This window comes from Falco biarmicus, chromosome 9, assembly GCF_023638135.1.
Source record: "Falco biarmicus isolate bFalBia1 chromosome 9, bFalBia1.pri, whole genome shotgun sequence".
Classification (NCBI taxonomy): domain Eukaryota; kingdom Metazoa; phylum Chordata; class Aves; order Falconiformes; family Falconidae; genus Falco; species Falco biarmicus.
In genome coordinates this window covers 34,791,002-34,804,351 of record NC_079296.1, presented here as the reverse complement: position 1 = coordinate 34,804,351, position 13,350 = coordinate 34,791,002, and the positions used below count along the sequence as shown (strand labels likewise).

General features: G+C 38.5%; 1 protein-coding gene across 7 annotated transcripts in view; it reads left to right on the top strand.

The window, feature by feature from the left end:
- PCDH15 (protocadherin related 15) overlaps positions 1-13,350 on the top strand; it is a 443,438-nt gene that overhangs the window by 32,367 nt on the left and 397,721 nt on the right. The gene's annotated exons all lie outside the window — the stretch shown is intronic.

Here is a 13,350-nt window from a genome sequence, read left to right as displayed (position 1 = left end):
CGTCATATGGGTCTGTCTCCCCTGGTCCAAAAAGCTTAAGACTGTCGTGCTTTAAGGCTCTTGGCTCTTGTGAACTTGGCAAGTTAACTTTAGAGAAAAGGAAGAAAAAAGAAAAGAAAAAAAAAAAGGTGGAAAGTGTGTGGGGATTATTTTTAGGAACATACCATCCCTTGAAAAAGCAGCTGTCTACTGTCCACCAATACCAGAAGTATGTGCATTAACCTCAGATTAATCCACATTCATTTACTGTGTTATGTGTATGTGACAAGAGGAACGATTGTATTTTTGAGCATGTCTAGTTTTGCTCACTGAACAAAGGAAAGAGCAGACACATAAGGCGAAATCCTAACTTATATTCATTTTCATACATAAAAATATGGAAAAGTATAACCCACACTCCTAAAGACGTTTCTGAGGGCTTGTTTGCTGTTTCTGTAGGTAATACACAAATTAACCAGTGACAGTGTGTGAAGTGAGCAAGTATATAACACACTAGTTGCAGTGTAGGAGACCTTGGTCAGGAAGCGATTCTTGTTTTTTTCGTTCATGAAAAGCACGTCTCTTCCAGAAGGACAATAATTTACATATGTTGTTGCTTGTGGAAGGGGGTAAGATCTATTTTATATCTCTGTTCTTGGCTTGTTGTGAGTGTACAGAGCAGATAGGAGTGTGTGCTTTGCATTGAACTGGAAACCCCAAAACATCAGCTGCTTTATATATGTCATATTTTCAGTTAATGTGTTTTGATATATCACACATAGTGGTACTTGCAAATAAAGTGAGGAAGAATACATGGTTTTGAAGCTCTTCTTTCTGCAAATGGGGAAGGCTCAACTAACCTAAACATAAAAAGTTTTAAAGCTATGATAATGTAGTTAGGAGCTCTCAAATATAGATTATCATCTAAATATCTAAAATCCATAAATGTTTGCTGCCAAAAGAAAGCTTTTTTATTTGAATTCTGCTGGTTGAAAATGCCATATGAATAGTCTGTCTCATATCTCAATGATTCTAATGATAGCAAAATGGAGAAATACAGAGTATGTATGGTAAGGGGGAAAAGGTTGAAACTAAAGATTAAATGGAAGGGATCATAATTTTACAGGGTTTGTGTGTATGTGTCTGGTTCTTGGTATTATGCATGTGTACGCTTCCTTGCATTGCAATCAAGAACTTGGGGCAGGGGGAGTATTTATGCGTAGCTGCCCTAATGAGTGCTTACTCCAGTGAAGATACAAGAACATATATGATCTGAAAAATAGTGTCATTATCACGTCTTTGAAGTGCAAAATACACTGTTTACAGTTAATATATACATGTAACTTTTTGTGTGGGAGAGACATATTCCTGGCAACAAATTTATTAATTTCAGTGGTTTTATTTTTCTTGCAGCCTTTGGGTTTGTTTAGTGTCTTTGTGACAATGTGTCGTTATTTATATTCGTAAGCTGATTAACTGGAAATGCATTCACACAGCCTAAATTATCTTGAAGTCCCTGAGCATTGTGTGATGGTTTCTCTAAAGTTGTGACCCATGTCCTTGGTGTCCTTACCAGTTAATGCTCTCCAGGAGAGTTGTCTTCCCTTTTCCTGATACTCCTTCCCACTTTCTCAAGACTCCTGCACCTTGGTGAAAAATACACACCTGTAGTAGTGATGTGAATAAGTTGTAAATAATATGGTCAAGTTTGTACTCATAAATCAATATTCATTTTAATGCATAAATAAGCTTGTAATTGTATAGCAACAAAGGGGTTAAAATGTCTGAAAGATCATATAGACTGTTCTGGCAAGAAAGTTGCAAATCTCTGAAAGGGGAGCTGTCCTCCCTATCTGCAAAGCAAGCTGCCCTACCAAGGAGATAACGGGACAGCAGGATGGCCTTGAGTCAAATTAACAAGGAGTATTGTAAAAACCCCGGGAAAGATTTCTACAAGTCTGCCAACTCATCACTTTTGAGACCTAAGGTGAAAAGTACACCGTGAGGAAGACCTACGGCCTTCCTCCCATAGACCACTGCCCACATTCTAAAGACCCCGGCCCACAATTTTTGGAAGAATCTGCGCAAGCGTGAAGGACTGATAAGCTAATTAACATACGAAGCGAGGGTAGGCGGGTTCAGGTGATGAATATGTATAGGCGTTAATGGAATATTCATTGTTTCATTATATAAATATAAGATAATCTGCCCCTCTGGGTGGGTACGATTGGTGGAAGGATCCCCCGTACACCCGGCGCCGACAATAAAGAATACTTAATCACTAAGAAATTCTGAAGACGTTCTTTGAAACAGTAGGAACCCAGACTGCAGGATACTTTTACAGAACAGTTTGTTTGATTTCTGTACCTCCAGGGCAAGGGAATTCAGATTCATTCACTTGAAGATATAAAAGGAAAATTCTATTTATTCTACAAGGTGAGGAGTTGTATGGTTGATTGCAAAGCTACAAGAAACAAACTGAGAAAGCACAAACTCATGATATGGCTGAACTTCATCTATGTTGTCTTCTAACTATCATTTTGGATTTCTTGATGTCATGTTTTGTCTGTGGAAACCCAGAAAATAGCTTGCTTTCAATAAGGCCCCTGGATACTTGGAATTGTTCCCTCTTTCTGAAAAGAAGGCTTTTTTTGGTTCTTCCTTTTTTGGAACGTCCAGCTTTCGGATTTATACTGAATTTGACTGTGTGAAGTTTCCTTTCTGTTTTTTTCTCTAGTGTTGTGCTTTGAGATGCAGAATTAAAATAACGTGGGATGTTTTCCCTGTCTTGGGAGCTTCTTTAAATGTATTTTGCTATTCTCTGTATATTTAGACAAGACTGGATCATAGTGGCAGACATCTAAAATTCATATGATTAACAATGCAGGCCAAACCATTTTCGTTGAAAATTCTGGACACGAAGGTTTGGTGATGAAATACTTGTACCAGTAGCCTGATGTTTGTTTATGAAACAAATAACACGTGCATGTCTAGTTACTAAATACACAGTAACAGTATATAGGTGAAACACACAGTAAAGGAAACTTAGGGGTCTTGAGCAGTGGATTATAGCTGCTGAGAGGACAGTTCCCCTTTCTTTTCCTTTTGACCTAAGGAAGTTCCCCTTCCTTATTTGTGTCAAAGGTTTTTGTGGGTTTTGGTTTTTTGATTCCCCTCCTGCTAGCATTTCTGCCCTCCTGCAGTGTTTATGTTTTCAGCATTGGGCAGCTCCCTCTGCAGCTCCTTGTGTCTTTAGCAGCATCTTGATGTCTTTTGTGAGGCAAGATAGAGGCTGGATGGAGTTTTGGTTCTGTGTCTGGTGCCCCAAAATCAACAGAGAGTAGACATGGGGTCCCACTATTCTGTGCATTGCTCTTTGCTCCATTTTGCTTTAGGGAGTCAGAACCCAAGTTCTGCATTTCTGCGTGGAGAGGCATCTCTTGTGTTCCTCCAAAGCACTGGAGGGGAGACAAAAGTAATGCTTCGTTTTGATGATCTAAAGATTGGTAGCTTTGATGCCAGAAGAGATAGTAACATCTTTCTATGGCTTCGCTGTGGAACCCTGTATTAATGTACAACAAAGCCAGCAATTTAGTTTGTATTACTGAGAGACAGGTACTGCTGAAAACCATGCATAGATTTTTCTGTCCGTTACCTCTTCCACAAATTAACCTTAACCATGTTATTTCCATTAATTCCTGGACTGTAATTACTGAAGAGCTGAATTCTGGTGGCTGATAGTCTCTTTTGGTAACTTCTAATAGAAGTCAGGGGAGCCTAGCTTTTATTACTGGAAGTGCAAACTGTCTGGTTGTAATCACTGATTGCCTGTAATTCATCTGCTTGGGCCAGTTTCAAGCAGCTCTGGTGGCAGTGTCTGAACTGTTTCAGGATTTGTTAAATGCCCTTCAGGTGTAGTACATTGTAAAATGCAAATAATCAGGAAGATTGAGTGGCTTTGCTGCAACCCTTTTTGCCAAATTCATCATTAGTCTATTGCGATGGGAGAAACTGGAAATTGGGCCATCTAAATTGGATGGTTTGTGCATTTGAAAAGGGTAAAGAACCAGATGGAGCGGGCAAACTGCATATTGGAAGCTTCCTATGTATACCTGTGACTTTCACAGCAGTGTAGCTCTTACTTTGAGTCTCTGAAGTTTAAAGATGAGATTAAATTATATTTTAATACTAAAGCTTTAAAAATACGTGCTAAGGAACACAAATGCATTTCACAGAAGCAGGAAGAAAAACAGTAAGAAAGAGGTAATTAATAATTTGCAGGGTAACATTTTGATCCAGGCTGATTTGTGTCCCTCCTTGCTGCCCTTGGCCAGAGCTCAGCTCAGCTGCTGGGTGTCCAAGCACCCCTGTACCCACAGCTTTGTGTGAGGGGGCTTTGGCCCAGGTAGCATTTGTATAATATGGTGATACTGGCCATCTCTGTGTAGCAGCATGTAAACTGTGGGGAGGAAACCAAAGCCAGCTTCTGTTGCATGCTGTGAACCAGAATGCCAAAATAAGAAATGCTTACATGTTTCCTAGACTCTAATAAATTCTCTTCTGATACAAATCCTTCTAATAAAAACAGATCTATTAAAAATTATTTTTATTTGGAAATAGTTTTTAATACTAGAGAGCCTTTATTCATGCAGTCAAATGTGTAACAAAATGTAATGACTGGAAGTTAATTGTTGAAGTTCAAATTCTAAACAAGCTGTAGATAATTTACCGAAGGTCATAAAACACTGAAACAAATTAGCAAGGAATGTTATAAATTTCCTGTGGCTTTGAAACTACTATGAACTAGAAATCTTTTTAAAACACCTCATGCTTGAGCCGCAGCTCGTTGGGAGTGACTGTGGGCATTGCTTAAATAAAATTGCCTATGTTGTGCATGATGGGTGCAAAATATTCTTGTCGTATTAAAATGTGTGAGTCATGGGAGCAGGCCTTTTGTAAAAGACGTAAATGTTTACTTACTGGCTTTTGGCTGTGCAGTCAGTGTTGCTGCACCTGGAAGTATGGGATAAGGACGTTGATTTAATGGCACGTGCATTTATGTTAGAGGTTTAATTCTAGTAGCAATTGGGTTTGGATTTGATTTTTTTTTTTTTGGTGTATTGAGGATGGGGTACATATTTTTATATATATATATAAAAGCTGTCGTTATTTAGTGAAATAACATATTTATATTCTTTTATGTAAAAGATTTAGATGTGAAAGGAAATTATCTAGGTGCTGTGAAGGCCAGCAGCTGGCTGGGGCTGGGTGGCTGGAGGCTCAGTAGGGCTGACAGGGCAGGGCCTTGACAGGTAGGATCTGTCCCAGTGCATCAGCCAGGGTGTGTGGCATCCCTGAGGCCAGGTCATTGGACACCACTGAGGGAATGGGACATGTCCTGGATGGGTGGGGCCCAGTGTCTGTGACAGGGCTGGAGGCTGGCATCCTACAGCATTGCAAGAGCAGGGCTGAGGGCTTGGGTGTAGTGGGGAAGCCTGAATGAGCCTGATCAGGAATAGTGAGGCCAGTTAGTGCTTTCTAGGCCCTGACAGAAATGTGTGGTGAGGATCCGCTTCTTTTAAATGTATGTGTGTAGAATCATGTTCATGTCTCTATGAATGTCAAATGCTGCTGCTGTTTTTTCCTAGTGACTTGTGAAAGGATTTGCTTTTGATAGCTATGGTGTTTCCATACGACCACCAATTAGCTGCTGTCAACAGTCGGTGTTCAGGAGAAGTGTTACTGCGTTCTTAGCCATGCTTGCAAACAAGTTCTTGCCCATGCTTTTCTTTCAGGAGAAGTTTTCTTTCTCTGTGATGGCAGAGCAAAGTGTATGTAAGAAGAGTTTTAAAGTGGTTTGTTTTGGAAAAGGTTATTTGTGTAGTTGGTGTTGGCTTGCTGCTTTTTTGTCCTTTACATAGGATACAAGGGAAGTGATTGAATACCATATTGAATTACAAACGGGGTTTTGGTTTAGAGGGGAAAAATAACACACTGGGTGATAATACAGGTCACAAGCAGTGTTTTGACTTTTACATGTTAATTAATTAAGTGTTTTTTAAAAATTATGTTGCATACATGTTTAAGAGTAGATAATGAACAGCTTGCCAACATCAGTTTAGCATTCATTTAATATTATCTTAGATACAAAATGGAAGACTTTTGTTGACTAAATTACTGAAGGTTATTCATGATACTCTAGATAGATACTTGTAATAATGTATTTCAAAAGTCATACAGTCATCAACTGCAAGTGGATTGTTCCTCCTCTTACATGTTGGCTCATTAGAAAAAAATATGTAGAATTCATTTGGATCTTCAGTATTTTCAGAATATCTTCATACCTGGATTGTTTTGGTGTAACTGAGTCACAACTTGAAAGCTTATGGAGAAAAAATCAGTGCAGAATATTGTTTTCCTTGTGGAATTTATGTTAATATACTTCCAGTTCTGAAAGGTGGTGGAAAGCCCAAAGTAACATCAGCCTTGTTATGTGAGAATGTTCTAATGCAAAGCCACAATGTCTGCAGACAGCCACTGGTTGCAAACCATGAGTTTTTTAATGGGAGATTCCTTAGTACTTGGGGAGGTTACCAATGAATATAAAAAATGAAAAATAGAAGCCTTTTTTTTTTTACAATATTAACAAATTGAAAGAAGAGGTTTTGGCCTGTTGCCTGTCATGCTACAAGCACTCAGTTCTGTACATGTCACTCTGAATTGTAGCTGAACCTTTGGAGTAAGCTTTTTGAGGGGGAGAGTAAAGGAGGCATTTGGCCTAAAGCAATTCTCTATAAGGAAAAGTTTGAGGTGTTACGTGGTTTTCTCTTAATAGCTATAAGTCTTAATTCCTTTTTCTTTACTGAAACAACATTCCACACACAAAACCTTACAAGTAAGCCAAATCCAGTGACTCTGCTACAGTCTCTTTTAGTTTAGATACTTTTATTGCTGTTTTCTGGAAGTCTGGGGGAGAGGCTGTGTGCTATTCTGGCATTTGAAGTTTGAGAACTGAACACAGAATTAAACAGTTGTTCTGAACAGAGCAGCTGAGTAATGTACTTGCAAGTATGAATCTTGCTTAGTAACTCACCTGAGGCTTGTTGGGCTTCATGGTCTTCATCTTAATTTATAGTTGCAGTTTGCCACAGGAATCAAGTGTGAAGGCCACACAGATCACCATGACCAGACCTAGACGGGACTGGATTAACTGGCTGGAAGTTGTGTCCCTGTGGTTGCTGCTGCTGGCAGGCAGAAGACAGTTGTCTCCAGCTGAAAAAAAGACCACAGAGGGCAGATGTGTCGTGTCTCAGATGAAGCCTACTCAGTTTTTCTCCTTCGCCCACGCTTTATTTTTGTTTGAGCTTTACGTGGCTGTTCTCCCTTGAGTACTTGTGCATGAGTACTGCCAGAATTATAAAGAAAATGAATGGGTTTGACTGCCTTGTGACACACTGTTCTGCAGTTTTTCTTGCCACTGGGCAGTTGAATATATATTGAGTATTACAGATCATGACTATGAAGTGTGATATCCATTTCTGGGAAAGGAGCTGGTCACACACTTACAAATGTGATTACCACCAACCAAGAATAAGCAAAGCCATGTTTGCTGACTACCCGATCTTCCCTGCCAGTTCTTTCTGAATCATTGGCTTCTGAAAAGAGCAATAAAATTTGTGCAAAGATCTAACTTTCACAGATAATCATCTTCAAGTGTGACAGTTGTCATCTCTATTCCCTTATTTTTGAGGCTAGTTAGAGATGTGTCTAGAGCGTTGAGTTTTCCATTGCTCTTGGAATGAGTCATGGCCAGAATTCAAAGTGAAATGGTTAGAAGCGGGTTTGTGAATCATTTTTTGGGGGAGTGATATTACTTTAGACAGATTCCTGGCCTTTGGCCAGTAGGTTGTTCCTTGGGAAGATGTAAGAATGACCTGTACCATGTAATTGGGCCCAGCTGTTGCTGCTTGGGTGTCAGATATTTGAAGAATCATCTCAGTGTGGTCCTTTCACACACTCTTGAACCGCTGTGAGAGGAAAACCTTTCGTATTTTCTCTACCTGGTGATCAGTGAAACCTGAGTGTAGACTCTCATCATGTTCATTAACAAATCTTCATTGGACAAAATAATATTCAGTAGTTGTTAAAAGGAAATCTTTATGTAGAGTCTCTGCCTCTCTCCAAGGTTATCATTGCTTAAGATTTTAGAAACACTTTTGTGGCTGTCCCCTAAGACTGTACTTGTTACTTGTCAAGTTAACATTAGGTTCCTGCCTTTCAGTGCAAAAACTTAAATATTTTTTTTAAACTCTGATATTTTTTTTTTTAGCGTGCTATCCATGAGCTAGATAGGAAGACAAATGACAATCACTGTATCAAAGAGTGTTTCAGTATTCTTGGTTCTGTGGTTGCTGGTATAGAGTAAATAAGAAGGGAGAGAGCAAAAGGCGAAATTAAATACACTTAGAAAGGTGAAGTGATGACTGTAGCTATGCAGTAAGCATTGTATGGGGAAGGTAAAGGGAATCTGATCTTGAGGATAAGTAGATTAAAATGGTAACTGGTATAAGGGCAAGATAGTTCTTCAAGAACCACTGGCTATTGATGTAGTGATTAAGATCAATTGATGTTGACTGATGGGAGCTGTGAATCCATAAACTTACTGCTTATGACTAGTTTGGAGAAATCTAGTGGGAAATAACTGTGAATACAGAAGAGAGATATTTCTTTTGGTTACTTTCAGGTCTGTCATTCAGCATCTGCTTACCCCAGAGATAGCTTTGCAAGTAAAGAAATTGAGTCGTGTGTTCACGTTCCAGCTGTACATGTTGCTTGGGGAATGCCGGAATGGCACTTCTGGTAGTATTACTTGAGCCTGAAAGTCACCTTTTAAATTCCTAGCAATTTGAAACTGTAGAAATGTGTGTTTACAACTCAGAATGAGTGATGTTTCTCTGAATTGTTTATTGTTGCCACTCTGGATTTTTTTCCATAACCACAGATTGCAGAATACAGTAAATCCTCTTTTCTATTTACCTTTGCTTTGTTGAACAAGGTGATTCTACAGTTGCAAGCTTGCAGTATTTTACCAGCATGTGGTATTGGAGAGCAATGTCAGATCCTTTATCTCCATGTTTTTTGTGCGACAAGGAGAGCACTACTAAGTTTTGGAGGCCATTTCTGAATGCTTCCCTTGTCCTTGCTCATTGTGTCCACCGAGATTCTACCAGTGTCACTTCATCAAGTGGGTTAGGATGGTGGTGGCAGAGAACTGAATGAGTAACATTTTCTTAATTGGTTAAGATGATTGAGCCCAGAATGTGAAGCACACTGGACAGTGATTTGGATGTTTCTAGGGTATTAAGAGCCAAATAATTTTAGTTTCCCCCAGAGGCTAACTTGATGTACAGATCAAGTTCAATTAACTTTTTTTCACACTCCAGATACTCATTTTTCTTGTTATGACAGTTTTATTTACTGTGTGCCTGGAAGTTCTGCCACCATTGACTGCTTTGGCATCCTGTCAGTACCCTGAAGACAGCACCTAGTTAACAGGTGCTTTGCATAAAAACATGTATGGATGTACCATTGACTTTCTGATTTACTTAAATTAGGAGGTGGTGGTGGTGTCCCTGCTGCCCTGAAAGCTGGTTAGTAACAACTAGATCTGAAGTTACCTTGAGTTTTCAGGGAGAGGAGCTTTTACAACTTGTGGGCTGTAACGTGTTACAGATTCTGTTTGTGTTGCTTTGTGTCCATCAGTTGCAAAGCTAGGCAAGTTACCTCTGAAATAAAAATTTAAATCATATTGATGATTAAAAACTTAGGAGTTTTTTTATTTTCTGGTATTCATTTCAATAGAGAAACTTGCTGCATATTGGACACATGTAATTCCACATTTGTGCTTTTGTTTCTTGTTTATCCTGGTATATATTTTTGAACTGTGTATAAAACTTTGTGGAAGGATTTATTGATTTGTTTTGCACATCTGATATCTGCCAGGGTGGAGATGTTACTTGATACTGTGTGGCAAACTTTCAACAGTGTGCAACTACGAGAGTGGTGAGGCACTGGAACAGGTTGCCTGGAGAAGCTGTGGCTGCCCCATGCCTGGAAGTGTTCAAAGCCAGGCTGGATGGGGCTTTCGGCAACCTGATCTAGCGGAAGGTGTCCCTGCCCATGGCAGGGGACCTGGAACTAGATGATCTTTAAGGTATCTTCCAACCTGAACTATTCCATGAACTATATGCTTAAATGAGAGAGGCAAGAAAAAGTACATGTGGCTCAGAGGAACCCGATTCTTGTTTGGAACAAGTGGAGGAAGTGCAAGTAGATCAATTTCTGCTTCTGTATGATTCTGAGTAAAGACTCCATTCTCCTGTGTTTTGGCCATTAACCTATTTCATGCTCTTGATATATTAATTACTGTTCAGTTCCCAAAGTGGACTGAATGTGATCAGTTAAAAGAAATCTCAGTGGCAGGCATCTCACGTGAGGAGGGCAGGTAACAAATGTAGCCCAATAGCAAGGCCAGAGTATGACACTTTCTGGTTTTCGCTATGTAAACTATCTATGTCTGTACAAGTTTCCAGTGTTTTCAGCTAATTTTTCTGTTTAGCTTGCATGCTGACCTGTGGCAAAATGGTTTGTCAGGGCTCGTTCCCCCCATTGAACACCTGATGTGAACCACCCACTAAGAATGCTTTTCCAAGTTGCAAGTAGATTGCAGTGTTACAATACTTCCTCCCTTTTTCTGTCTGTTTGTTTTTTTTTTTAACTTAGCATTGGTAAGTCCTGTCTATGATAAAGGTTTTAATTTCTAATGTTGCTTTGTATGATTTTGGGGAAAATTTAAGTTTCTTTAAGTGAGGCAGAGTTTTGGGATTTTTTTCTTCAATTCTCACTACTGCAGAGCTTCGTTTGACCTGTTCTTAGGCCGATTAAAGTTTGGGACCTGTTTTCTAGTGATGTGGGGAGCTTAGATGAGCCTTATATTGCACCTTTCCAAATGTGAGTGTGTGCTTCTGGAGATTAAAATGCTGTATTAAGAGACTGATTAAAGCATAAAATTAAATTGCATATCTTGATTTTAGTTCCAAGTTTAGATTAATTAAAAGCTAAATTTCCTATAACACCTCCACTTTTGATAATTCAGTGCCTTCCCATATGATCAGATGAAATTGCAAGGCTTAAACTCTTTCAACTGAACACGCTTGTACATGAACAATTAGAATTAAATAGTGAAGTTTAGTTTGGTCAATTAAAATTAGAAGAGACACTGGTTATGATAAATATCTTCTGTTTTGTACTACGATGAAAGTATTTTTAAAAAGGAAAGCAGTATCCTGGATGAAGAATTTGAAGGAAATCTGATGACTTCACCAATAATATTATACAGAGAAAACTGTTTCGGAAATGTTTGTACTTGCTATTAAAGAAACTGAATTCCTAAAGTGCTCTGATACTTCATTGTCTTTCTTACTGCACAGATCAAATGTCCTGTTCAAATTTGTTCTTGGCCATTATCTGTTAAATTATGGGTTTGGATGTCCTAATATTAAAATTTCAAGTCATATAGATCAGACAGTCAAGAGAGACTATTAAACAGTTTTCAAGATGCTGTTAAGTTTTTTAAATTACCATTGAGGGATTTCCCTGCATTTGCGGATGCTGCTAATGTTGCTGGGGACTTGTATGTGTATATGTATAAAAAAAAAGGTAGTGAATATGTGGCCAGAGCTGCACTGCATGTGTTTTGCTGACAGTTTTAAACTTGTTATTTATTATTATTTATTTGGGAACTTATTCCATTTCATTAAAGATTTCAGTAAAATACAAATGCATCTAGTGCTTCATGTCAGGTTGCTTTTACAATGATGTCCTATAAACAGAGACCCAGTTTGCAGTGATTCAGTCTGTAGAGAGGAGGACCCTGTCACTTGTGGCTTTTATTTCAGAATCCCAAATTTGATTATAATTAATCTGTTTACTGAAGTTTGTTCCTCTCATGCCATTATTTTCTTCCTTCTTAGAATATGTAGTTGGCAAGCTGTTCTCCAGATTTGTCACATGTGTTGAAATTCATCTGAGGAACACAATGAAGACATTTTTCCGTAAATGCTAGATTGTCCTTGAAGCCTGGGGCTTTGCAGTAGACAGCTCTGAGCAGAAATGGATGAGGAGTTTTTCTCTGGTTCTGCTCTAGCTTTCAGGAAATTCTAATTTTCGTTCACTTCAGATAGGAAATGGGGTGTGTCCTACTATGAGGTGGGAGAGGGTAGTAGAACCAGAGAAAATAGTTCTGATGAGCATTTGAGGATCAATTTTTTTTTTTTTTTTTTGAAACTCAAATATTCCAAATACTGTTGTTTTTTTCAAAAATGAGTTTGCTCACATAAATGCTAGAATCCTGAAGTTTTGCTACCTTTTGTGTTCCCTAGGGAATAAACTACTTTTGTATGGCAAAATTTTTGAGGCAGAAATTTACAGGAAACCTGATTTCTGCAGGGGTCTTAAGACTGTCAGGGAGGGGAGAATCAGACCATTGGAAACCCCTGGCTTGTTGAAACACTTATTCTGCTTTTTCAGTATGTGTGATTGCAGTGAAATGTTCCCCCCGCAAATTCTGGGAGTCCTGTGCTCTTAAAGCTAGCAGATCTCTGCCTCTCTCAGTTGACTGTTTCTCTGCCCAGCAGCAAATAGCTAACGAAGCAGATGCTAATGCCATAATACATTGCCCTTCTAGAGCTCTGTAATGAAGGAGAAGAATCTTTGTTCATCCATAAGAATTAAATAATCTTTCTTTTATTAAATATTGTTAGATTATGCTAGGTGATTAATTTAGTAACTAACAGTATCAATCACACTGTTTTCCTGACTGTTATCTATTGAATTAAAAACAAGTTTCTAACAAACAGTTATGCTTCTTATAATTGACATAACAGACGTTTCATTTACTGGTGTTATAAATTACCTTCTGGTGGTACTTTGGGAAGTGTGGTGCGGCCTGACAGTAATTAAACAGTAATTGTTATACAAAGGCAGGACCTGTTCCCAGTAGCTAACTATTCTGTTAGGAAATAATTTAATTTATGCTATGGTGTTTTAATAACTGACCAATTTCCATTTTATTATGTGCCATATGTTTGTGCAGCAGAACTTTGCATTTGTTTTATGAAATGTAATTGTTCTGGTTTATTAAATGTTGATTTTAAAAGTACCTTTTTTCCTGACACATATAAATAGGCTTTTTTGCCTGCCAAGGGTGTTGCTCTCTCACCTGACCTTCTAGATGGCTTTTGCATTCATCATTTATTGTTAAAGAAGGTTATTTTTGAAGAGGAAGGATATGGTAAAAGAGCACAGTTACTC